At 39.6% G+C, this 26,279-nt stretch overlaps 1 protein-coding gene and 1 pseudogene across 10 annotated transcripts in view; both read left to right on the top strand.

Moving 5' to 3' along the window:
- Window positions 1-26,279, top strand: part of PDE4D (phosphodiesterase 4D) — a 1,724,553-nt gene that overhangs the window by 169,697 nt on the left and 1,528,577 nt on the right. The gene's annotated exons all lie outside the window — the stretch shown is intronic.
- Window positions 10,486-23,251, top strand: LOC143645781 (large ribosomal subunit protein uL5 pseudogene; annotated as a pseudogene).

Genomic DNA, 26,279 nt, shown 5'->3' with positions numbered 1-26,279 from the left:
GGTTATAATTAATAGATAATGCTATAAGCATTTGAGTGTCTATAAATAATGTGCTGTTTACTGTCTTTGTTAAATATTTTTAGTAGGTATAGTAGGGCTCCTGACTAACTTTGGGCAAGATATGGCAGCCATCTAGATGGAAAGACGAGGATGTCTGGGCAGGGCAAAGGGGCTGCATTGCCCTTCACTGATGCCTAAAATTCTACCAGATACAGATTCTTTCCTCTTGAATTTTTTAATTTTTATTCTATAAAATAACACATATACAAAGCAAAGAAAGTAAAAAGCAGTAGTTTTCAAAACACTCTTCAACAAGTAGTTACAGGACAGATCCCAGAGTTTATCATGGACTACCATATGATCCTCTCAGCTTTTTCCTTCTAGCAGTTCCAGAATATAGGAGGCCAGAAGGCATAAATATTTTTTTATCACCACAATCGACTTTTTTTTCTTTTTTGTGAAAAATAACATATATACAAAAAGCAATAAATTTCAAAGCACAGCACCACCACTAGTTGTAGAACAAATGTTACAGTTTGGCATGGGTTACAATTCCACAATTTTAAGTTTTTACTTATAGCTGCTCTAAGATACTGGAGATTAAAAGAGATATCAATATAATGATTCAGCAATCATGCTGTTTATTAGGCCCTACCTTCTCTGTATAATTCCACCATCACCTTTGATCTTTCTATCCCACTCTTTAGGGGTATTTGGGCTATGGCCATTTTAACTTTTTCATGTTGGAAGGGGCTGTCTGTAATATGGGGTAAGGAGATGGGTCTGGCTGATGTTCTGGAGAGACTGGCCCCTCTAGGTTTTAGGACTTATCTTGTCCAGGGACTCATCTGGAGGTTGTAGGTTTCTGGAAAGTTACCCTAGTGCATGGAACCTTTGTAGAATCTTATATATTGCCCTAGGTGTTCTTTAGGATTGGTAGGAATGGTTTTGGTTGGGGCTTGGCAAATTATGACAGGTAGTAATGCCTAACTGAAGCTTGTATAAGAGTGACCTCCAGAGTAGCCTCTTGACTTGAACTCTCTCAGGCACTGATACCTTATTTGTTACACTTCTTTTCCCCCCTTTGGTCAGGATGGCATTGTTGATCCCACAGCACCAGAGCCAGACGCATCCTTGGGGGTCATCTTCCGTCCTGCCTTGGAGACATTCACCCCTGGATGTCATGTCCCACATAACGAGGAGGGCAATGCTTTTACTTGCAGAGTTGGGCTTAGAGAGAGTGAGGCCATATCTGAACAACAAAAGAGGTCCTCCAGAAATAACTCTTAGGCATGCCTATACATAGGCTTCAGAAGAGCAAGCTTCAAGATCAAGGGCTTGGCCTATTGATTTGGGTGTCCCTAATATTTGACACAGTATCAGAGCTTTCCCCAGTGGTAAAGTTTAATAGTTCCATATTTTTTCTCCCATCCCTCAATGGACTTTGCCAATACTTTTTGATTATCTGCTTAATATACTCTAGGATATATCCAGGCATTACATTAAGCTATACAGGATTAAAGCACTCATTCTTATTCTGGGCTCCCTGTGTTTCGGTTGTTTAAATGAGCTATCCAGACAGGTTGAGTTAGATTATGTGTAACAGAAAATTTAGGTTCTGGACAGAATAAACCTTTCTTCCTTTGGTCTCAAAGAGTAGGTGAGGTTCTAAAATATAGACAATGTCTTCCTTACCCCTGTGTTCTGAATTACCTTAATCCCGATATGATTGTCTTTTTCCTATCTCTAAATGCCAGGTTATACATACATAAAAGAGCCTCTCAAAATCCAGAAATAATAAATTACCACTCCAGACTAAATGTGACTGCTCTAAGAGCTTACAGTCTAGGCCCCTGCTTTCTTACAAGCATTTTCTAACGGAGACCATACAATAGTTGCTGTTTTGTTTCTGGTTTATTTTGCCTTACCAAATATCCCACAGGTTCGTTCACCATGTTGCATGCCTTAAAACTTCATTCCTTTTTTTAGCAGCACAGTATTTGATCATTTGTGTACACCATCATTAGTCAATCTACTTTTCAGTCAGTGCATCCTTCAGCCACCTGCCTTCATTAGGCATCATGTATAATGCCCAGAGTCCACATTCCCTCAACACTCTCAATTTTAGATAATTTCATTGTCCCCAAGAGAAAGATAACCAACAAATACACCCTCCCCAAATAGGAAATCTAAACCTCCCCTTAACTCTTGTCTCTCCCCCCATTATTTACCCCTGATGTTATGTGGTAGTGCTGATGTTTTCATGTTAAATATAGCCCATGGCATGCCATAGCAGTTTTCCCCCTATAACCTGAACTTAAACACTCTTTGTACAAGGATCATACCTTTGAAGTAGTTCATGCAAGAACGTATATATGCAGTGTTAATCAGTGGAACACATAGGTCTATACAAGCCCTTTCAATTATGTTCACCTTCAATATGGTAATATTACTTATAGTCCCGCTAGTGAATTGCCTTCACTTTTATCTATTCCCTTGCATTTGAGGTCAATCTCAGTAGCTAATGTTCACCCATTTTTAGCTTCTGTGTATCTCTAAGTCCCCTATATTCTGAATTATAAGTCTAGAATTTTACCTTTACCATGGTCATAAAGGTGGAGTTACAAAGTATCTGTCCTTTTGTGTCTGGCTTATTTCACTCAGCATTATGTCCCCAAGGCTCATCCATCTTGTCATGTGGTTCAGGACATCATTTTGTCTTTTTACTGCATAATATTCCATCATATGTATATACCATATTTTGTTAAGTTAGTCATCTGTTGATGGGCACTTGAATTGTTTCAATCTTTTGGTGATTATGAATAATGCTGCTATGAACATTGGTGTGAAAGTGTCTGTTTGTATCTCTGCTTTCAGCTCTTCTGGGGGATATACTGAGTAGTACTATTGCTGGGTCATAGGGCAACTTGATATTTAGTTTCCTAAGGACCTGCCAAACTGTTTTCCATGGCTATACCATTATATGTCCTCACAAGCGCTGCATAGTGTCCAGATTTCTCCATATCCTTTCCGACATTTGTAGTTTCCTGTTTGTTTAATAGCAGCTATTCTTATAGGTATGAGATGGCATCTCATTACCCTTATAGGTAATGAAAATAAGCAACTCTTCATGTGCTTTTAGCCATCTGTATTTGCTCTCCAGAAAAATGTCTATTCATATCTTTAGCCCATTTTTATAATTGGGTTGTTTGTTCTTTTGTTGTTTGAATTGTTATGATTTCTTTATGTATACAGGATATGAAACCTTTGTCTGACGTATGATTTCCAAATATTTTCTCTCATAGCATTGACAAAGTCTTTTGAGGTGCAGAAGCATTTGATTTTGAGGAGCTCCCATGAATCTATTTTTTTCTTTTGTTACATGTACTTTGGATATAAAGTTTAGAAAGCTACTATGTCTTGAAGGTGTTTCCCTACATTTTCTTCTAGAAGCTAATACTAATTCTTATATTTAGGTGCCTGATCCATTTTAAGTTAATTTTGTATAGGGTAAAAGGTAAGGTTCCTCTTTCATTCTTTTGGCCATTGACATCCAGTTCTCCCATGTCCATTTGTTGAAAAGACTGTTTTGTCCCAGTTCAGTGGATTTGGGGGCCTTGTTGAAAATCAGTTGACCACAGGTTTGGTGGTCTATTTCTGCACTCTCGATTCGATTCCATTGGTCAGTGCTTCTATCTTTGTGCCACTACCATGCTGTTTTGACCACTGTGGCTTTATAATAAGTTTTAATGTCAGGAAGTGTTAATCCTCCCACTTCGTTCTTCTTTGTTTTAGGATGCTTTTCGTTTTCAGGGTCTCTTTCCCTTCCAGATGAATTTGGTAACTAGCTTTTCCAAGTCTTCAAAGTAGACTGTTAGGTTGTTGTTAGTAGGTTGTTAGAATTTTGATTGGTACTGTGTTGAATCTGTACATCTTGGGGAGAATTGACATCTTAACTATTTTTAACCTTCCTGTCCATGAGCAGGGAATGTCTTTTCATCTATTTAGATATTCTTTGATTTCTCTCAGCAGTGTTATGTAGTTTTCTGTGTAAAAGTCCTTTATGTCTCTAATTAAGTTCATTCCTAGGTACTTGATGCTTTTAGTTGCTATTTTGAATGGAATTTTTTCCTTAACAGACTAGTTAAGGAAATCGGTTAGCTTATTGCTTGTGTGTAGAAACATTACTGATTTTTGCACATTAATTTTATTTTCCACCACTTTGCTGAATTTATTTATTAGCTCAAGTAACTTTGTTGTAGATTTCTCAGGATTTCCCAAGTATAGTATCATGTCATCTGCAAATAATGAAAGTTTTACTTCCTCCTTTCCAATTTTGGGTGCCTTTTATTTCTTTGTCCTGCTGGATTGCTTTAGCTAGAACTTCTAGTACAATGTTGAATAAGAGTGATGACAGTGGGCATCCTTGTCTCATTCCTGATCTTAGGGGAAAGCTTTCAGTCTCTCTCCATTGAGTACAATGCTGGCTACCAGTTTTTCATATATGCCCTGTATCATATTGAGAAAGTTACCTTTGATTCCTGTTTTTTGATATGATTCTATCAGAAGACGATGCTGGATTTTGTAAAACGCTTTTTCAGCATCAGTTGAAATGATCATGTGATTTTTCCCTGTCAATTTGTTAATGTATTGCATTACATTAATTAATTTTCTTGTGTTGAACATCCTTGCATTTCTGGTATAAACCCCACTTGATTGTGGTGTATAATTCCTTCAATGTGTTGTTGGATTCTATTTGCTAATATTTTGTTGAGAATTTTTGTATCTCTATTCGTTAGGGAGATTGGCTTATAGTTTTCCTTTCTTTTAGCATCTGTACCCATTTTTGGTATTAAAGTGATGTTAGTGTCATAAAATGAATTAGGTAGTGTTCTTTTTTCCTCAATTTTTTTGAACAGTTTGAGCAGGATTGGTGTTAGTTCTTTTTGGAATGTTTAATAAAATTCCCCCGTGAAGCCATCTGGCCCTGGGCTTTTCTTTGTAGGAAGATTTTTGATGACTGATTGTATTTCTTTACTTGTGATTGGTTTGTTGAGATCTTCCATTTCTTCTTGAGTCAGTGTAGCTTGCTATGTTTTTTCTGGAATTTGTCCACTTCATCTAAGTTATCTAGTTTGTTGGCATATGTTTGTTCATAGTATTCTCTTACGATTTCTTTTATTTCTTCAGGGTCTGTGGTAATGTATCCATTCTCATTCCTTATTTTATTTTCATCTTCTCTCTTTTTTTCTTTGTCAGTCTTGCTAGTGGCCCATCAGTTTTATTGATTTTTTCAAAGAACCAACTTTTGGTTTTATTGATTCTTTCCATTATTCTTTTGTTCTCCCATTCATTTAACTCTGCTTTAATTTTTGTTATTTTTCTTCTTCTATTTGCTTTGGGGTTAGTTTGCTGTTCTTTCTTAAGTTCTTCCAGGTGAGCAGTTAAGTCCTTGATTTGTGCTCTTTCTTATTTTAAATGTAGGCATTTAGGGCAATGAAGTTCCCTCTCAGCACAGCACTTGCCATATCCCATAAGTTCTGATATGCTGTATTCTCATTTTCATTCATTTCCAGATAGTTACTGATTTCTCTGGTCATTTCTGTTTTGAAAAAAAAAAAAACTGTTTTGCCATTTGCTGTTTAGAATGTTCAAAATGAGTTGCCTGTTGTCTAGTTCACCTATTCTTTCTTCTGTCTCTTCAAATCTGCTTTTGTGTGTCTATAGTATATTTTTTATTTGGTACAGCGTCTTTAATCTCTGTGATACCTGCCATTTTTCTATTTATTCTTTCAAATTTCTCTTTATACTCTTCTAGTGTTTTCTTGAGCTCCTTCATGTCATTAGCCATCCCATTTATTTTGTTTAGTAGAGTTATATGAACATCTTTGATTAGTTATTCTGAAGTCTGTGTCTCCTCCGGTGTTTTAATTTGGTCATTTGGCTGAGCTATATGTGTCTGCAACATGCTATACTTAGTGATCTTCTATTGTTCTCAAGGCATTTAAATATCTTGATTGGTTTACTTTGAAAGTTAATTTCCTTCAGTAGTCTAAAGCTTTGTGTTTGTGGGATGGATGTGGAGCAGGATACCAGGCGTGAGGCAAGGCACAACAGTGGTAATGCGTTGAGATCAAGAAGTCTGTACATGAGTGTGTGGGTGCCTGGTGGGGTGGAGGATGTGGCTGTGGGCGTGCCTCCTGGTGTGCACTGGTCTGGGGGGGGTGGGGCCCTTGTGTGCATGTGTGCAGAGGTCAGGGTCAGCAGGCTGGGTTTACGCCTGGGGGCAGGTGTGTCTCCTCGGCTGCACAGGTCAACACTTGTCCAGGGGGGTATGCCTGGGGCCCATGCACATGTGCATTTCTAGGAGGGCCATAAACTGATATACACCACAGAGCTCATGGGGGTTGGGGTGGGGTTGCATGACTGTATGGGCTGGGGGCGGGTGTAGCCTGGGTATGGAGGTAAGCGCACGCAGCCTTTATGCTTTGGCAATTGTCTGTACGGGCAAGGAGGGGTGGGGAGGGGAGAGACTATGATTGCTCTGGAGAGGTGGGTTGGGCTGGGGCAGGTGTACACGTGCTTGGGGTGGGGGTGTTGGGTGGGTATGCACGGAGTAAGGTTGGTGGGGCAAGGGCGCTTGAGGGGGGTGGGGGATGGGATTCAGGTGCATGGGGTGGGGGGTGAGAGGTGTGGGGTGAGTTGTGAGTCATGGGGCTGCACCGGTGAGGGTAGCACGTTCAAGGAATGTGGCTTGGCTTAATTCCTAGTCCCTGTCTCCCCCTGTATGCACTTTTGAGGGCTCTGGGCTTCCGTTTGGAATGGGGCGCATTAGGCTGTTTGCACCAGCTGGACAGTGTCAGTTTTCTCCATCTCAGTTCTTCAGCTTTTGCAATGAGGACCTCCCTGTGTGATGTAGAAGACTCTCCCAGGTCACTTGTACCCTGGAATTGCCATCTCAGTTGTCTTTCCATACCTTCTCTAGCTTTTCCTTGGAGCAGGGGTGAACTCGACCTCTCCTATTCTGCCATCTTCATAGAACTTCTCCTCTTAAGTTTTGAAGAAATTTCCAGAATGCAAGTCCTCAATTATTATAATGCAGATATTCCTGGTGGTTACAAAGAGTTGAAGGTTATAAGAATGAAGAGGAATAGGTTAAACCTGAGGTTGCAAACTCTGTTTCCTGCTTCTCTTGGGAAAACTGGACAATCAGGTAACACATTCCTGCATGGCTACCATTGGCTGCAAGTAGAAGCTGCCCAGTTTTGATGGAATGCCTTCTCTTTGGTTTCCTACATTTCTGCTAATCCCTCCCTATTCATCATATTCTTGGCATCGCTTATACATTTGCATTGTTTCCCTGGTCCCTGTAACCGCTGAAACCTTATCCAACCACAGCTTATTAAGGACAAGAACTGAGAGATGTCAGCCAACTCTTTGAAAGAGAGTGGATTTCATGTCTGGAGCCTTCTATAGTTCTGCCTTATATAACCCAGGGCAGGTGGTTTCATTTCTGAGCTCCAATTTTCTTCTCTGTAAAAGGATGGCTTAGAGGGTGTGCTGGTTTGAAAGGATGTATGGACCCTAGAAAAGCCATGTTTTAATCAAAATCCCATTTCATAAAATGGCAGAATAATCCCTATTCAGTACTGTGTGTTTGAATCTGTAATTAGATCATCTCCCTGGAGATGTGATTTAATCAAGAGTGTTGTTAAGCTGGATTAGGGGAGATGTGTCTCCACCCATTTGGGTGGGTCTTTATTGGTTTAATGGATTCCTATAAAAGAGGAAACATTTTGGAGAATGAGAGATTTGGAGAGCACAGAGAATGCTGCAGCACCATGAAGCAGAGCACCTACAAGCCAGTGACCTTTGGAGATAAAGAAAGAAAATGCCTCCAGGGGAGCCTCATGAAACCGGAAGCCAGGCGAGAAAGCTAACAGATGACACCATGTTCACCATGTGCCCTCCCAGCTGAGAGAGAAGCCCTGACTGTGTTCACCATGTGCCTTCTCACTTGAGAGAGAAATCCTGAACTTCATCAGCCTTTTTGAACCAAGGTATCTTTCCCTGGGTGCCTTAGATCGGGCGTTTCTATAGACTTGCTTTAATTGGGACATTTTCTCAGCCCTAGAACTGTAACCTAGCAACTTATTAAATTCCCCTTTTTAAAAGCCATTCCGTTTCTGGTATATTGCATTCTGGCAGCTAGCAATCTAGAATAGAGGATTCACAGGTACTTTACCTCCTTTCTTTCCCTGGTTTCTGATAGTGGTCTGGGTCCTTCCTGCAGGAATCCAGTGTTTGAGAAAGGAGTAACATCATAGGCAAACTGCTTGCTTCACATGGACCAGCCCTACTGGCCCTGCCTCCGTTGGCCTGCCATCAGTTCCTTTAAAACCGTGTGCCTTATATGGTGCCGCTAGAAAAGCCAGCACACCCTCTAAGCCATCCTTTTACATGTTGACATTTACATTAATTACAATAAGAAAAAATTAAAAGCTCAGTTTCTTAGTCACAAAGTCGCATTTCAAGTGCTCAGTAGCCGCAGATGGTTAGTGGCTGCCATTCTGGGCAGAGCAGACAGAACGTTGTCATCACTGCAGAAGATTCTGTCGGATCGTGCTGCTCTGGAAGCTCTGTGCCTGGGAAGTCCCATCCCATGACCTGACCTCAGAGAGTTTTAGTTCTGTCAGTCAAAACAGAGGTAATGCAATCCTAGGGGAAGTTTTCTAGTTTTAATTAAACTCTAGTTAACAAACTCATTGTTCCAAGCAAAATAGTGGTTGCTCATCATTTCATTCTGATGAATCTTACCTGGACTGTCAACACGGCTTTATTAAACACCACCCACTCACCATGTACTACTTAAATGAGGAATGAATGTGGTACTGTCTCCAGGTAATGAATATATATAGAGATAGAGAGATTAAAAAAAAAATGTTGGATGACTGAGGATGTTGGCCCACAAAATATGGCTGGGTCAGACTGTAGGGACTACAAAATCTCTCTAAATCTTTTTTCCATCCATGGAAAAGTGCAAGCATTTTAAACAAAATGGTCAATTTACATTAAAATGCTCTGCCGCCTATATGTTAATATTGGCATAACAAATCAAAGCGTCACTGAGTTCCAAACTAAACAAATTTTATAAAGCAGTTTTCCTGTTTAACCTTAAAAAGATAAAGCATTCACTATGGGCCAAGCACTATTTTAATTGCTTCTCGCGCCTTCTCATTTGAGCCCCACGCTAATCCTCTCACGTAGGGCAGCTGTGTACCTGCTGGAGTGATAGTGTCAGGAAGGGGATCAAGACAGAAACCCTGGAATAGAGCAGGCTGGACTCAAATCCAAGCTTCTGCCCCTTACGAACTTCAGGACTTCGGGCGTTTATTAACTTCTGTTAGCTTTACTTTTCCCATCTGTAGAATGCGGTATACGATATTTACTTCAAATGGCTATTGTGGAGATTAAATCAGATAAGGCAAATAAAGTGCTTGACTCAGTACTTGGCACAGAATGTGATCAAGGGGAAGGGACATCTTTCAAATTCCTATGCTCTATGCAAAATGCCTTGTACATATTGAGTGCTCAGCAAATGCTTATTAATAGATAAATAGATGAAAGGATGGAGGTCCCTTTTGGTTTCATCCGTTGAGCATCTGCCACAGCACTGGTAGTCACCTAAGTGGGATGATTTTACGGAGTCCAAAAACCTCTTATTCCACCTCCAAATTTTTTCCTACTGACCCTGGCTGTTGTTTTGAAAGTTAAGCATTAATCGTGCTATTCAGCTCAAGGGCTCTTTTAAGAGCATATATTACCATAGAGATGAAATCTAGTAATCTGTTATATGCCACGGATCTACTGAACATCTCATCTAAGACAGTGCTGTGTAGTGGAAACAACTGTGGCCTGGGAGCCAGCAAGTCCTGGCCTCCTGACCTGGCTCAGTCATTGCCTAATATCTGTCATCACTTCTCTGGGCCTCAGGGCCTCAATTTTTCTGTGAATTAAATGGAATATTAGACTAGACTCCTGTAAATTGTTTGCTTTGTGGCTCTATATATCAGGCATGTACATTTTTGTGGTGAGGCATGGGCATTCCCTGGGCCTCAGAAGATAAGTGTAGGGATTTTAGCCTTGGAAGGAGAGAGGTATTTATCAAACGTGGTCATGGGACATAATCTCATCATTATGAGAGTGCAAGGGACACACCATGAGCATGAATAGAGGTCAACAGCGATAGTTTTAGGATTGTTTCATGCTTTGTTTGAAGCCTCCTGGTTTATGAATAGCACATAGGATCTTGCCATATGTTAAGCTTTAGTACAAGGTCCTAACACTGTGAGTGTAGTGTGAACCCAGTTTACCACTCAGGATGTGATCCTCAACACTGAGGAGGGAGTATAAGATGTCACGTGCATCTTATGGAAACTTCTCCATGGCTTTCCACCGTGGCACTGCCGACTCCCTGGAACAACCATGGACTGCCAGGAAGCTACAGGCTTGGAGAGACCCATAGGAATGAAGCTGCTCTTTGTGGCTGTAGGTGTCCCATAGGACAGAAGTGGAGACAACACTTACTGAGCACTTTCCATATTCCAGGTACCATGGTGAACATTTCATACACATTAGCTCCAATAAACCTCAGAGCTGCTTCATGGGGTAGATATTGTCCTGATGATACAGACGAAGAAGCTGAGACTCAGACAGGATGAGTAACCCAGATGGTGCCCAAGGTAGAAAGCAGCAGAGCTCAGATGTGAACATAAGATCTTTGAATGCCAAAATTTGTACTTTATTCCATGTTATGGCACACAGCCTCCAGCATGTTCTTCAAAATATTACTTTCTGTTATGGTTTAGTGTTCTTTGCCCATGGGTATTTTGGATGGGGTTATTGTTCTCACATTATTGCTATTTTCAGGCATTTCTGGTACAAAGAAACAATCACCACCAGTGTCCCGTCATCATAACCCTGAGAGACAGCATTTGACGTTATTAGTTGTATTTTCCAGCTGTCAAGGTTCCCATTTATTTTTTCTCTTAATCTTTTTCTTTTACACTTGGTTGATTAAGTGTTATGGTTTTATGTTTTCTCCTCCACTTTGGGTACTCATGTTTAGGTTTTATTTGGAATCAAATTTTTTTTTAGTGTTTTAAAAGAGTAACAAAGAAGCTAGAAGCTCTCTGAAGTTCTTATTAAGATACTGCAGGGAAGAGAACAAGGTGTATCAGTTCATTAGGTTAGACGTATCTGTTAATTGAGGCAGACATGCAAACATTCTCTGGGAACACTTTCAATGTTCTTTAATAAGCACTGACTTAATCAGGGCTGGGTAAGTGGGAGGGATCTCTGCAGGGTAGGAGTTCCTGGGAAGTGCCGGGTAAGATAAAGAATTAGCTAGTGTTCATGTTTAGCATGAATAGCTGTGAAATGGACCCTGAAGGGAGATGCTGCAGAGAGCCCACAAGTCAACATTGATGACTCAAGATCCCCTCCAACAGCAGATTCTTTGGTACAGTAACTCCCTGGAGAATGCAGATAGGGATTAGTGCCATGAGCTCAGCTGCCCCTGCTCCAGGTGGCAAAATGCCAGGTGCTCAGACAGCATTCCCCAAAGTCAACACCACTCTGGAAAGGAATGAGCTGGGCTGAGCTGGATTTTTCCAGGTGGTAACAAGTCCAGAAATGTGGCAGCCACTTCTACCACTATCATCACCACTCAGGCCAGTTTCCCTGATTTGATTTAACCAATATTTTGAGTATGCAGTGATTGGAAGAATCTGTCAAAGCCACTGTGGTCAACACCCTTAATGATGACATGAGACATTTGGTGTTCACAAGGCACTCTGCAAATAGGAGACTTTACCAGCTGGGCACTAGTAGCAGATTCTCTTAGGTAGATTTTCATTGCCTTCAAACAGGGAAAATTTTTTAAAAAAGGAATTTTCACCTACAAAAGCAGAACCCTAAGGAAGGAGTATGCTTCCTTAATCTTATTCATTTCAGTAGGGCCTGTAAATGTGCTACAGTGCCTAGTTTTGCTACAATGCAGAAGAATTGCAATGTCTAAACCTTTAATACAAATAGATCAGGTAAATCATTGCCTATACTATTAAGTGATTAAATTAGCTTATAAGGGGTTAACTTATCTTATGGTTTCCAATATGACAGCTCAGTCTGGGGTGCAAGATAGGGCTAGGATAATGGAAGAAAGGTGGAAAAAGAAGACAGAGAAAGTATATTAAAGGAATCACAATAGCTGAGCTATTAAGAGAACTAGAGAGAGTGATAGTCAGTACACAAGAAATCTGACTCTTTAGATCCTGTCTTTGACATCCTACAATCTTATAAGGTTACTGAGAAGAATAGAAACAGAAATAACAAATAACAAATACAAATGTACATTTTTAAGTTTTGTGAATAATATGATAAAAGTAGGATCCTAATAAAATAGACTAGACCACATGGCGAACTACTTCTGTTTAGGTTAGAAAATGGGCTAAGGTTCAGAATGAAAACAGACCTAGTGTTCCTCTTTGTTCCCCCCCCCCCATCTCCCATCCCTAAGTCCACATCTGAACTCAACTCTTGAAGGCTTCCATTCTGAAGGTGAGAAAATACCTGCCCAGGACGAACTTGCTGGCAAGTCAGCAGAAGCAAATCTAAGACCAAGGGACCATGCCTCCACCTACTGTCTAAAACAGAGCTGGTATGTGCACCATTCAAGGGCTTCTCAGGGTGAGAGCAAGATCTCTCAAGCGTTCCTTGAGTATGAGTCAGTCAAAGATTTGGAATCAGAAAGAGGTAACGGTTCTTCTCGGATGGAGTGGTCCCTCATCTGACTTATTTTCCAGCCTCATGGAAGGAGGATCTGACAAGAAAATGAGGGGAGAAGCCAAAGAGAAATGTAATTCAGAGTCTTTTCTCAGGTGGAAGCAACCTCAGCCCATTTTACCTCCCTGATCTCATAAATGAAGAAACAGGGAACATCTGACCAGATGCAGGCTTATTTTTACTCCTCCCATTAGACTCTCTCATCCAGCAAATGTGACCTTAGAATAAAATAGAATATGACTGGTCCATTTTAGCATGTCTTTTCCTTTGTGGGGAGAGTATGTGTGAAGATTTGGGAACATGGCCAATGGATAGTGTTATTTTGTGCAAAATGGAAAAGAATGGTGCCCCTTTGTTTGGGTGCGCCCTGTACCAGGGCATATAGCTTTGGCATTCTGAGCTGTTCACAAAGAGGAGGCCTTCTCAGGCCTTCTCCTGGATAACTGCAGGCTGGATTTCAGCCCTTACTTGCCGCCTTCAGCTGGGTACCTTTGTGCAGTGAACAACCTGTATAATTCTAGGTGATGGTCGGCTACTAAGTCTGGGGGTTGTCGTTTTGGGAGGGAGAGTGAAATGGTTTGGGCACCCAGGCTGAGTAGAGGTGGGAGGTTCTCAAGGGAAGTTTGGCCTGTTTTTTTCTTTCTTTTAACCTTGACACTTGTGGGCATAGTGCAGGGCATTAGATTATATACTATGTCTTGCAGACACCAGAGAAAAGGACCTTTTCTCATCTTTGCTCTTGAGATGTTAGCAATCTAACTTAGCAATTCCACTCTCTCATCCTTTATGCCTCACAACTTATTGCATTTACTTCTACTTCTTCCTCTTCAAATTGAGAAAGCAGAGGCAAAACCAGACACCATGGATAATGGAATTTTATGTTGTGGTCTTTGATTACATTTCCTTCCAAAGCCTCAATATTTCTCATTGTTAAAAATAATGTTCCCGGTAGGAAAAACCCTTAATTTGAAAACGTTGCAGATGGCCTTTTATCAGAAGCTATGGACTGACAAAATAAATAGATCTAATTATGAACCATTGTTGAGGAATGGGCCACCTTAAATAATAAAAGCCAAGCTTCAGAAAGTAAGAAATAAAAGAAGACCTCAGAATAATCAGCTGTCTTTGGTTGATTGGTTTTTAAGAAGCTGTTCAGCAGATGAAGGCTGTCAGATTTCCACAGGCATTCCACTCTTGTAGCGAAGGTGGGGATTTGCCGGAACCTGATCACTTCTTGGCTTGAACAGGATTTGATTTATGAGAATCCCACTGTACTTGTATCTTAAGAGGAAGCACTGAGAAAGGTTTTAGAATTGAGTCTTAAAAAACATTCTGTTTGGAATTGCCCCGAAGGTGGTAATGTGAGAGGGTTTTGTTTCTCTGCAGAAATTTCTGGATTGGTGAGTTGGTTCCTGCTTTCGACCCAATGGTTGCCCCAAAGCCAAGTGTGGAGGGTCCCAGGTGAGCTGAGATTCGTGGGCTCTTTCAAAGCACTGTCCTTGCTGCGTTTCATCCCCCGTGAGAGATCTTAAACATCTGTGTATGGGCCTGACAAATTCCCAGGCAATATAGTAATTTTGTAACTGGAGATTGGAAATATTTATTTAGTTTGTGCATAATGGTTCCCTGAGTTTGTTAAGGAAAATTTAGGGGTTCACAAATTTGAATTAATGTAAATGAAACTGGATGAATATATAGGTGAATGAAACTTACCTCATCTTTTGTTGATTAGAGTGCTATTTAGCTCTTTTACTGTAATAAATAAGAAATCATATTGCTGAAAATATACATAGATTTAGAGAATTTTGGTCTGTCTGTAGGTAATTGGTATGTAGCCCTTTCAGGGAACCATTTAATGAATTCTTTTTTTATACATATGAATTAGTTCCCTAAAAGAGTTTAACTTTTACAGTGAAACTACTTTTTCCCACCCAAATCTATGGTAGGTTGGTGAAGAAAAACAGACTTTCCATTCATTACTTAAACATTTATTACTTGGCTAGCTGTCTGTAATGTTTAGCAGGTATACCTAAAATGGAAATATTTTAAAATGATGTCATTGCAGTATTAGGTTTGGGCAAATCCAGAGATATTTTCCCTGAGTTTGGCAAAATTATTATTGTGGAATTAATTGTTAAATTGCAATTTTCTGTTGCCAGCAAAATGCATATTGCCAAGTCCTCTTTCCAAGTATATTTTAAGGGACATTCATTCCAAACATTTCTTGTTCCTTTAAACTTCTTGCTCACATTAGCAGTGTTTTGTAATCATAGTGAATGATTCGCAGGGTCCTTTGAATAACTCTTCTGTCTTGATGGGGAAAAAATTGTACTCTAATTTCCTCCTGCTCTCCCCCTCTCCAAGTACTGGACACAGATGTGCAAGGCTCAAAGGCTTTCTCAGCTTTGAAAAGCCTTTCTCCCATTCTGACAAATAGAAAGACTGCAGAATATAGAATCTTCAAAGAACCAGCACCCATTGCCTTCTTATGAAGCTATTCCAATATGTGAAACATTCCTTTTGTGGAGGTTCAGATTGGTTGTATCTTGAGCCCACAAAAGCAGGTTCTGTGATTTGTATAAGCCCTTGATTTATTAGAACATATCAGCTGGTGTGTCATTCATCATCTACCAGCTCCTGTGTTATGAGCCCTCCTTCAGGCAAGGTCCATCGGAAACCCAGAGGTTCTCAATCAGATCCTTTTCTGCTAAGAATAGTTTTCTTCTTCAATGAAATCCTTTCCTGGCTCCATAAAAGCATTAGTTACATGTACCGTAGGGGAAGTTTTGTGTTAAATATGTTTCAGGTCTTCACTTCTTTACTTGAAGAAGAAGTTCAAAATCTTCTCTGCAATGGCCTTCTTGGGGGAACTTTCAGAAGAACCAATTGATTGTGAAAATGGGGATTAGAAGCATAAATTGGAGGCTGGTGTCCCCATTTTTAAAAGTTACTTTAAAGAGAGAATTTTTAGTGATTTTCCAGAAACCAGGCAAAGTCAAGTTTCCTCTGTGTCCAGAATCTCAAGATCAGTGTTGGGTATTGAATCATATCCCCCACAAAAGGCATGTTCAAGTCCTAACCTCTGGGAGTGTGAACCTGTTTGTAAATAGGACCTTTGAAGATGTTGTCATTAGCTAAGATGTACACTCATTTGTGAATAGGAGCTTCGGAGACCTATTCAGATGAGGCCAAATTGGACCAGGGTGAGCGTTAATCCATGTGACTGTAGTCCTTATATTAAAGAAAATTCAAATGCAGGCAGTCAGTAGAAGCCCCAAGTCAGTGGAGCAGACACAAGGAGAGAGAGAGAGATCACCACGTGTTGAAGGATTTTCAGAATCCTTCAACAAACTCTGGGAGAAAGGAAAGCTCTGCCAAAACATTGATGTTGGATGTTGGACCTCCAAAATCACAAGATAATAAATTCCCCTTGTTTAAGCTAACTACTGTTTGGTATTTGCTCTGGCAAAGTAAGATCATGAGATTAATAAGAGACTGGAAAACAAAAATGGAGTGGAATTTGTAACTGCATTTAGGCAATGTGGACACATTTCTAACCCCTACGCTTCTCTACTTAACCAACTAATTAGTTATTAATGTATTCATGCATTAATTTAACAAATATTCATTGGGCATCTCTTCAGGCAAGGTTCAAGCACTAGAGGTACACAAATGAATGAGGCACATTTCCCCCCCTTAAGGAGCCTAGAAGGAAAAATATACCAATAACTATAGTGATTGTTTTTCTGATTAGCAAATGAAAGTGAGGATCACCTGTTTCTCAATTTTTTTTGTTTGTTTGTTTTTTGGGAGGGGGTAATATATGAAGAAATTTTAAATAAGAAAGACAAAATTCATGTTCAAAATTGGTTTGTCTGAATAATATATTATCATCAGCAAACCAAAAAATGGTAAGGAAGGATTTGGATTATGGATGGCATTGTTGATTTCGGTTTTGATTGATTCAGAATATACGAGGGATAATTTATGTGAGTTCTTTCAAGGAACAAAATGATCAAAATCAAATTCAGTACAAAGTAAGAATATCCTTAGTGCCAGAACTCTCTATCATAATAATGATTCCTTATATTATATGGAGTTTAAGATTTATAGAACTTCCATTAACATTACCATATTTAATCCTCACAGTAGGCCTGCCAGTAAGTTATGTTATTTCAATTTTTCGCTTGAGAAAACAGGGTCTCAGTTACTGTAATTGAAGTAGTTGGCTCAGGTTATAAGATCAGTTGTCTCAGATGGGGTCTTATTTCTAAAAATATTTTTATTGAGAAACATCCACAGATTTACAGTCCAACCATATCATACAATCAGTGGCTCACAATATCATCGCATAGCTGTGTATCCTTCACCATGATCATTTTTAGAACATTTGCATCACTCCAGATAGTCTCTCATGATCTCTTTTATTTCTGCTGGGTCAGTGGTTATGTCTGCTCTTCTGTTTTTGATTTTACTTATTTGCATCCTCTCTCTTTTATTTTGTTAACCTATCTTAGGGTCCATCAATTTTATTGATTTTCTCAAAGAACCAACTTCTGGTTTTGTTGATTTTCTCGATTGTTTTCATACTCTCAATTTCATTTACTTCTACTCTGATCTTTGTAAGTTCTTTCCTTTTGTTTTCTTTTAGGTTAGTTAGCTGTTCTTTCCGTAGTTCTTCCAAGTGAACAGTTAGTCCTTTGATTTTTGCTGTTTCTTCTTTTTTAAGGCAATAAATTTACCTCTCAATACTGCCATTGCTGCATCCCATAAGTTTTGATATGTTGTGTTTTCATTTTCATTTATCTCGAGATATTTACTAATTTTTCTTGTAATTTCTTCCATGACCCACTGGTTGTTTAAGAGAATGTTGTTTAGTCTCCATATATTTGTGAATTTTCTGATCCTTTACCTGTTACTGATTTCCAACTTCATTCCATTATGATCTGAGAAAGTGTTTTGTATAGTTTCAATCTTTTAAAATTTATTGAGACTTGCTTTGTGACCTAGCATATGATCTATCCTTGAGAATGATCCGCAAGCACTTAAGAAAAATATGTGTACTACTGTTGTGGGGTGTCGTGTTCTGAAAACACCTGTTAAGTACTAGTTCATTTATCATATTATTCAAAACCTCTGTTTCCTTACTGATCCTTTGTCTAGATGTTCTATTATTGATGAAAGTGGGGAACTGAAAACTCCCACTATTGTAGTAGAGGTGCTTTCTCCCTTCAGTGTTTGCCTCATGTATTTTGGAGTACTCCGACTAGGTGCATAAATATTTATGATTGTTATGTCTTCTTATTGAATTGTTCCTTTTATTAATATGTAGTGTCCTTCTTTGTCTCTTTTACTTATTTTACATTTGAAGTTGAATTTGTCAGATATTAGTATAGCTATCCCTGCTCTTTTCTGGTTGTGGTTTGAATGAAGTATCTTTTCCCAACTTTTCACTTTCAACCTATTTTTGTCCTTGGCTCTAAAGTGAGTCTTTTGTAGACAGTATATAGATGGGTCCTGTTTTTTAATCTATTCTGCCAGCCTGTGCCTTTTGATTGGGGTGTTTAATCCATCAACATTTAATATTATTACTTTAATGGCAGTACTTTCTTCTACCATTTTGTCTTTTGAATTTTATATGTCATATCTAATTTTTTTTCTCTTTTCACCTTTACTGATAGTCTTCATTTCTACACACTTCTCCAGGCCTCTCTCTCCTGCCTTTTTCTATCTACCTGTAGTTCTCTCTTTAGTATTTCTTGTAGAGCCAATCTCTTAGCCACAAATTCTCTCAGTAATTATTTGCTGAAAATATTTTAATCTCCCCCTCACTTTAAATGACAGTTTTGCTGGATATGGAATTCTTGGTTGGCAGTTTTTCTCTTTTAGTATCTTAAATATATCATATCACTGCCTTCTCACCTCCAAGATTTCTGCTGAGAAATCCACACATAGTCTTATTGAGTTTCCCTTGTATGTGATGGATTGCTTTTCTATTGATGCTTCGCAAATTCTCTCTTTGTCTTTGACATTTGACAATCTGATTAGTAAGTGTCTTGGATTATGTCTGTTTGGATATGTTCTTTTTGGGGATATATATGGTGTACTTCTTGATCTGTAATTTTATATCTTTCATAAGAGATAGAAAAATTTCAGTGATAAGTTCCTCCATTAGTCTTTCTCCTCTTTTTCCCTTTTCTTCTTCTTCTGGGACACCCACAACACATATATTGGTACATTTCATGTTGTTATTTAATTCCCTGAGACCCTGCTCATATTTTTCCATTCTTTTCCCTATACATTTTTCGTGTGTCAGATTTCAGATGTCCAGTCTTCTAGTTCTCTAATCCTTTCTTCTGCCTCTTCAAATCTATTATTGTAGGTTTCCATTGTTTTTTTTTCATCTCTTCAATTATGCCTTTCATTCCCATAACTTCTTTGATTTTACTGTCAAACTTTCATGCTCTTCTTTATGTTTGCCCAACATTTTCTTTACATCTTCCCTCAACTTGTTGATTTGGTTTTTGATGAAATTTTGCATACCTGTTTGAATGTCCTGAATTAATTATTTCAACTCCTGTATCTCACTTCAGGTGTTGGTTTGTTTCTTTGACTGGGTCTATCTTTGATTTTCCTAGTATGACTTGTTCTTATTTGCTGGTGTCTAGGCATTTGATTTCCTTAATTAGTTTATTCTGAGGTTGTGTTCACTCTTTTACCTAGAGTTTCCTTGCCAGATGGCTTTGTCTCTATCTGTTCTCTGACATTCAGTTTGACTTTTTCTATATGTCTAGAATAGGTTCTGTTTAACTGATCAGAATTTTTCAGTTCTTGTTTTTCTGTTTCTTGCCTTGCCTATATGGAGCCCATCCCCTTTTTTTGAGGAGGAAATCCTCAGATACTGTATACCCCAGACAGATTTTCCCAGACCAGACAGGCCTATGTCTCAGGTAGAGAGAGTAGCCAACATCACTTTTCCCTGAGGGTGAGAGGCAGTTAGACTTTCCTATGAAGACTCTAGATTCTGTGCTTTTCCTATCCTGCCCAGCTTGTGGTGCTTTTCTGCCTGCAGCTTCCCACCAGCTTAAAGTGATGCAGTGCCTTTAATTTCAGCAGATTCTCCCTACCAGGGATGTGGTTGAAACAGACATGAGGCAGTAGGCAGGCTTTGATTGCTTCTGTTTTCCAGCCCCTGCGGCCTGATGTCCTTGAATGAGGGATTCCACTTGAGCTGGACCCTGCCCCCCTTTTCTTGGGAAACATAAGCCCTTAGGGAATTAACCTCTGTTACCTGACTAGATACTTTGTCTCTCAGAGATGCCTTAGTTCCACCCTTACCTGGGGCAGTGCTCAAGCCTGAGAGTGCTTGCAGTTCTATCAAATGAGCTGTTTAAGAAGTCAGAGAAGGCAAAAACGTCTTTTCAGAGCTGGACCCCCACTCTTCAGGTTTCTGAATCAAGAGCTTGAGTTGTTATACTCAACTCTTGATATATATATACATGGCTGTATATATCTCTAGGCTCTATATGCCCCCTTTTCTTGGGGTCCAGTCCTTTTCCAGTCTTTTGTGCTGTCCAACTCAAAAAGCCTCTTTTTTTCCCATCAGCCCTGCTCACACTCTGCCAGAGCAAAACTCCTTGTTCTTTTAGTGCTTATTCCAGGTTTATCTGTGCTAAGGGCCTGTTTTCAGTAGTGAGAATTTGTTAATTAATTGGAGCTTGGTTGAGCCAAACCCTTGTTACTATTAAAGTCTATTTCTTTTCCCCTTGGCGAACCAGCCTACTGTGCCCATGGTGGGGGGGGGGGGGTGGTTAGGGAGCTGACCTCTGCATTTTGGGGGACTTGTGGGATCTCTGCCCTTCCACCTCTCCCAGACTGGTTTATGCTGTGTATCTGGTCACTGGTGTTCCCATAGAAGTTGTTCTGTACCATTCTTGGCTATTTACTAGGTGCTCTTGAAGACAAACCTAAATTTCACACCTTACTGTGCTGCCATCTTGTTCCACCTCTCATCAGAGAGGTTCTTGAAAGGACATCTTCTGCCCCCAAGTCTAAGAAATCTATACTATATCTCAACAAGAATGAATGAAATGAAATGAATGGGAGAGACCTTAACTCTTTTAGATTTACTCAATTTGCTCAAGAGGATGGTGTGGTAGGCAGAATAATGGTCCATGCCAGAAGATATACTTATCCTCATCTGCCAAACTCGTGAATATGTTAAGTTATAAGACAAAGGCGATTTACGGTTGCTAATCAACTGACCTTAGAATATAGTGATTATTCTGGGTTATCTGAGTGGGCCCAATAATCCTTTAAGAGGGAGGTAGAAAAAGAGAGTCAAAGGGAGATAGTGACTACGGAAGAATGGGCAGAGAGATGCATCATTGCTGCGTATGAATATAGAGGAAAGGGCCTCAAACCAAGGAATGCAACTGGCCTCTAAAGCTGGGAAAGCAAGAGAACAAGATTCTCTCCTAGGGCCTCCAGAATGGAATGCAGCTCTGCCAACACCTTGATTTTAGCCTAGTGAGACCTTTGTTGGAATTCTGACAAACAGTACTGCCAGATAATACATTTGTATTATTTTAAGCCATTAAATGTGATAATTTATTACAGCAGCCATAGGAAACTATACAGATGGAGTGGCCATTAGAGCCAGATCAACAGTTTTCTGTCTTCAGAGGATTTGGTATATTTGGAAATTCTTTGTGAACATCATGTAGGACAGGTATAGGTTGAATCAATTGTTCATTCAACAATTCACTAATAAATATTGAGTGCCCATCTACTTGGTGGCAGATATTAGTCTAGATCTAACTGTAAACAAAACAAAAAATCCCTGCCTTCATGAAACTATCATTCTAGAAAGGCATATAGGCAAGAAATAAGATAAACAAGTAAAATATATTTTTAATTAGATAGGTTTAATTGATAAGGAAAACATAAGGCAGAGAAGGGTGATAGGAAGTATATGTGTATGTGTATGTATGTGTCAGTTTGCAAATTTCAGATGGGGCTGCCAAGGCAGGTTTACTGAAAAGGTGATATGTAAGTAGAGGCCCGGAGGAAGTGAGGAATAAGCCATCTGTCTAAATGGTTCCAAGTAGAGGGAACAGCAGAGGCCCTGAAGTTAGAGGGTGCTGGGCAGGCAAGTGGGTGGGAGGTAGTAGGTAGGTGAAAATGCAGACCCAGACTATCAGGCTGCTTGGTTAATCTGATGAATAGTAGCTTCTAGACCCCTCAGGCCTGGTGTTGGAGCCTCACCTTCTTGCTGCTGGCCCTTCTTTATTACCTCTGCTGTAGAGAAAAAGCTGACCATCTGCAAAACTCTGCATGAGGGAGCCTGAGGCAGATAGAATCCAAAATTTTTTTAGTGCAGATAACAAATTTTATGGCTCAGTCATTTGAATTAAGAAACAAAATGGGGGAAGTGATGCAAATAATACTGGTTGGCATTTCTTTGGAATTTTAAATAACTTTTACTTTTCAAGGGATAGTGTGGTTGGTTAGTGACTAAAACTAGGCAGAATTGGAGATGCTCTAAACCCAACTAACAGTTTGCAGAATGATATTGGAAAATGTCAAACTCTTTCTCTTGCATCACATTGCTCATATCTAATATAACCCTGCCATGAGTAACCTTTATACTCTGTGTTTAGACAGAACTCAAAACCACTATCCCCCTAAAGTTATTGTCTAGCATTTCTTTAAGCAAGCAGATTACACAAAGTGCCTCCTGCTCTGTGAGGGTTGGATAGCTGGAGCCAAGAAGGGGCTGGGTGTACCCAGAGAAGGGCAGACAATTGGCGGTAATAGGTTGAATCAGCTACAGTCTTGCCCTGAGAAATGGAAATATGAGAATGGTGAGAATTTGGTTTCTCTCCTGTTCTCCATCCTGGCACAGGATCAGAGTGACAGGGAGTCCCCCTCATGTGGGAACGCCACGTCTGCAAGCCCTACTTCAACATCTGCATGGGGGAGAGTAGAGACAGATTCACCCAGTCAGCCAAAATGCTGGAGCAGCTCACAAACCAGACCCCTGTATTCTCCAAAGCTAGATACACCATCAGATCCTTTGACATCAGGAGAAATGAAAAGATTGCCATCCCCGTAAAGTCAATGGGGCCAAAGCAGAAGAAATCTTGGAGAAAGGTATAAATGTACAGGAGTAGTTAAGAAAAAATAATTTCTCAAATACTGGAAACTTTCAGATGCAAGAACATATCAATCTGGGGATCAAATATGACCCAAGCATTGGTATGTACAGCCTGGGTAGGCCAGGTTTCAGTGTCACAGACAAGGATGCTGGATAGGCTGCCTTGGGGCCAAATGCAATATCAGCAAAGAGCAGGCCATGTGCTAGCTCCAGTAGGAATTTGATGGCATCATCCTTCCAGTCAAATAATTTCCCGTTTCTATTCAAAAGGCCAATAAAAAGTTTTAGTGAAATGTAAAAAAAAAAAAGGAGAGAACAGTAATGGGCAAACCTCAGGAAGAGAAAGAAACTTCCCTTAGATGTATGTGGCAGTTCTGTTTTTGATGTCCTTCCCATGAGCTAGGGTCTATGTCTCTTCCCCTTGAATCCTCTTGTGACTGCTTGATTAATACGATGTGGTAGAAGTGATACTGTGCTAGCGTCTGGGTACAGGCCTTAAGAAATGGGAAGCTTTCATCTTCTGTGTCTTGAAATGTTCACTCTTGGAACCCAGCCACCATGCTGTGAGGAAGCCCAACCTACCCAACAGAAGGGGCCCATATGGAGATAATGTAATCGCCAGCCAAGTGAGAGCCTTCCAGCTGATACCACGTGGAGAGAGATGAGCTGAGCCTGCTGAGCCCTGCAGAAATTGCAGGTTTGGGAGTAAAAAAATGATTGTTGTTGTTTTAAGTTACTAAGTTTTGGGGTAGCTTGTTATGCTTGCAATAACATGTATTTTAGGTTACAGGAATAAGAAATATCAGGTCTCATGTACGACTGAAGACACTTTGTTGTTTCAAGGATAGGCAATATAGATAATATGATTAAAATCACTCATAAACATTTATTTACCTTCTAAGAAAACTGAACAAATACCAACCTTTATGAATACAATTTCAGGAGGTCCAGTGACCTCCTATATTGATCCATGAGCAAATAGATCCCAAGTTGAGAACCTTTATGATCAGAATCTCTTTCCACCACTATTAAAAAGAAGAATTTAACATAAATCATGGGAAGGATATGGGGCTTTCTGTTATTATTAGACTTGTGTTAGTTTTATTCCAGCCCCTTCATAGACCTCGTTGAACTTGAGTAAAGTATGAAACCTCTCTCCATCTCAATTTCTTGGCAAAATGTGGATGAAAATCCTGTGTATCCTTTCCTCAAAGGGATGTTGAGATTAAAAAATAAAATAAAATAGGTAAACGTGCTTAGAAAAGTGATAACTTGCCCCTAGGAAGTGCTTAATGAATATTTGTTGAATTAAATGTTAGCTGTTGCTGTACATTGGAGATTGCTTGATTGGGTAACTCAAATCTTTCAGGGCAAGATTTTGCCCATAAAGTAACCCTAGGACTTGGATACTTGGGAGAGAGTACCAAAGATGCTCTAGAGTAGGAAAGGTCGTCCTCTGTATTACTTTAGTTATTCTTCGTTTGGTAGCCATGAAGAGGAGCTGAAAGAAACAGCAGCTTACAAAGACTGGTATCAATTTAAACCAAAGCAAAACTCTGCTCATCATCACAATGAAGCAATATACACAAAAATGTCACAAAATTATCAAAGCACATCAACACTGGTTTCAGCAATGGTGTCACTGGAGTAGAAATTCTATTTACATTGTTTCTTATGAGGTCAGCAAAACATTTTGAGTAGCAATTCCTTGGCAGCCTGCAATTGGACTAAAAATATGAAATTAAACATAAATGTAAACCTGATTTATGAGAAGAGTGTTCCAGAATTCCTTCTTTGTTACTCCGTTTGTAGATTCTGTCATTGCAGATTAAAGACTCTCAGTGTTGGTTTGGGCAGAACTCAAAACACAAATGTTAAAATGTTCATCAAGGAAGATCCACTGTTTTTCTTTCCCATTTTGAAGCTATGAGGCTAGGCAGGGGCAGGAGAATAAAAGCCGAAATCACTTCCACATGAATTGAAGGCAATTTCGTTTCCATCAGCCATGGTGACAGTGATCAATGAGTTACAAAATCTCAAGCAACAGATGCCCAGCACAAACTATGCCACAGGATACCAAATCAAACATATCTACAGTTGTTTACTTTTCACATCATGGAAGTTAAGCCAAAATGGTTGAACACAATGGTCTCTAGAAATACAGCTCACCACTCCCTTCTTTTCCTCCTCTCCTGTCTCCCCCCAAATCCCCAGAATCTGAATTTAATCATTTTCAGATTTGGGTACATTTGCATATAAATAAATTGCTTATGATTAATTTAGTCAAAGTTGATGAGCCAAACTACTCTTTACCCCACGCTGGTTTGGCAGAAGCAGAGATCACTTGCAGAGACAGCTCAGCTGGGGAGACAGATGTAGGTAACCTTGGAGGGCCAGGAAGCAGGCCTTGGAGGCTAATTATTGCCCTTGTTTCTTATCTATTCGGGATCTTTATGAAGGCAGCTTGCTGTCAGGCATGTGAAAAAGATCCTGAGTGTGAGAGGTGGAAATTTGGTCACAAAATAGCCACGAGTAAATATGTTACCTGACAAATGCATTGGATTCTTTTGCCCAATGTACTCAGATGACCAGTTCCTGAGACACTGGTTTCAAAGAAAGAAAAAGTTTATTACTAGGCATGAAGCAGAAGATAGTTGGCCTATCAGCCCAAACTCTGTCTCCCCGAACTACAGTAATTCTGATAGTCTTATAGAACTTAAAGATAAGCCAGGTTTTAGGATAATGAGCACAGTGGCCCCAGATGATGTAATTAGAGGTGATCTAATTATTGAGCATATGCAGATTGATTACATGCTTAGTCACAGAACGAATGCAAGAAAAAGGCGGAAGAAGGTATAGGTGACTTGTAGGTTAAAGTCTAAGCTACTGTGCATGTCAGGTGGGCCCATTTTGGTTAGATCCAATCTTGGTTATCAAGATAACTTTGGAATTGGGCGAGTTAGTTCTGGGCTGATTGAAGACCCTTCATTAATAAATATTAGAGACTGTCTTTAGTGATCACAAGACTCTAAAGTTGAAAAAACTGGATAAATGGGTACAAATGAAGGTTAGTCACAAGGTTTTTACAATCACAGGGTCAAAAGATAAAAGGCTATACAACCATTATCAGAGATCAAGGCAGTTAGATTGAGATTTAGAAATTTCAGGTATTTCCATTTGTCTACTTCAATATGCCAGAAAGCAAAAAGTCATATCTATATAATGATTCAGTAATCAAAATCAACCCTTAAATTCTAATTTCTCAGTTGTAAATATG

Source organism: Tamandua tetradactyla, chromosome 9 (assembly GCF_023851605.1).
Source record: "Tamandua tetradactyla isolate mTamTet1 chromosome 9, mTamTet1.pri, whole genome shotgun sequence".
In the NCBI taxonomy this organism is placed as follows: domain Eukaryota; kingdom Metazoa; phylum Chordata; class Mammalia; order Pilosa; family Myrmecophagidae; genus Tamandua; species Tamandua tetradactyla.
Note: the sequence above shows the minus strand (reverse complement) of the source record. Positions and strands in the feature narration are given on the sequence as shown.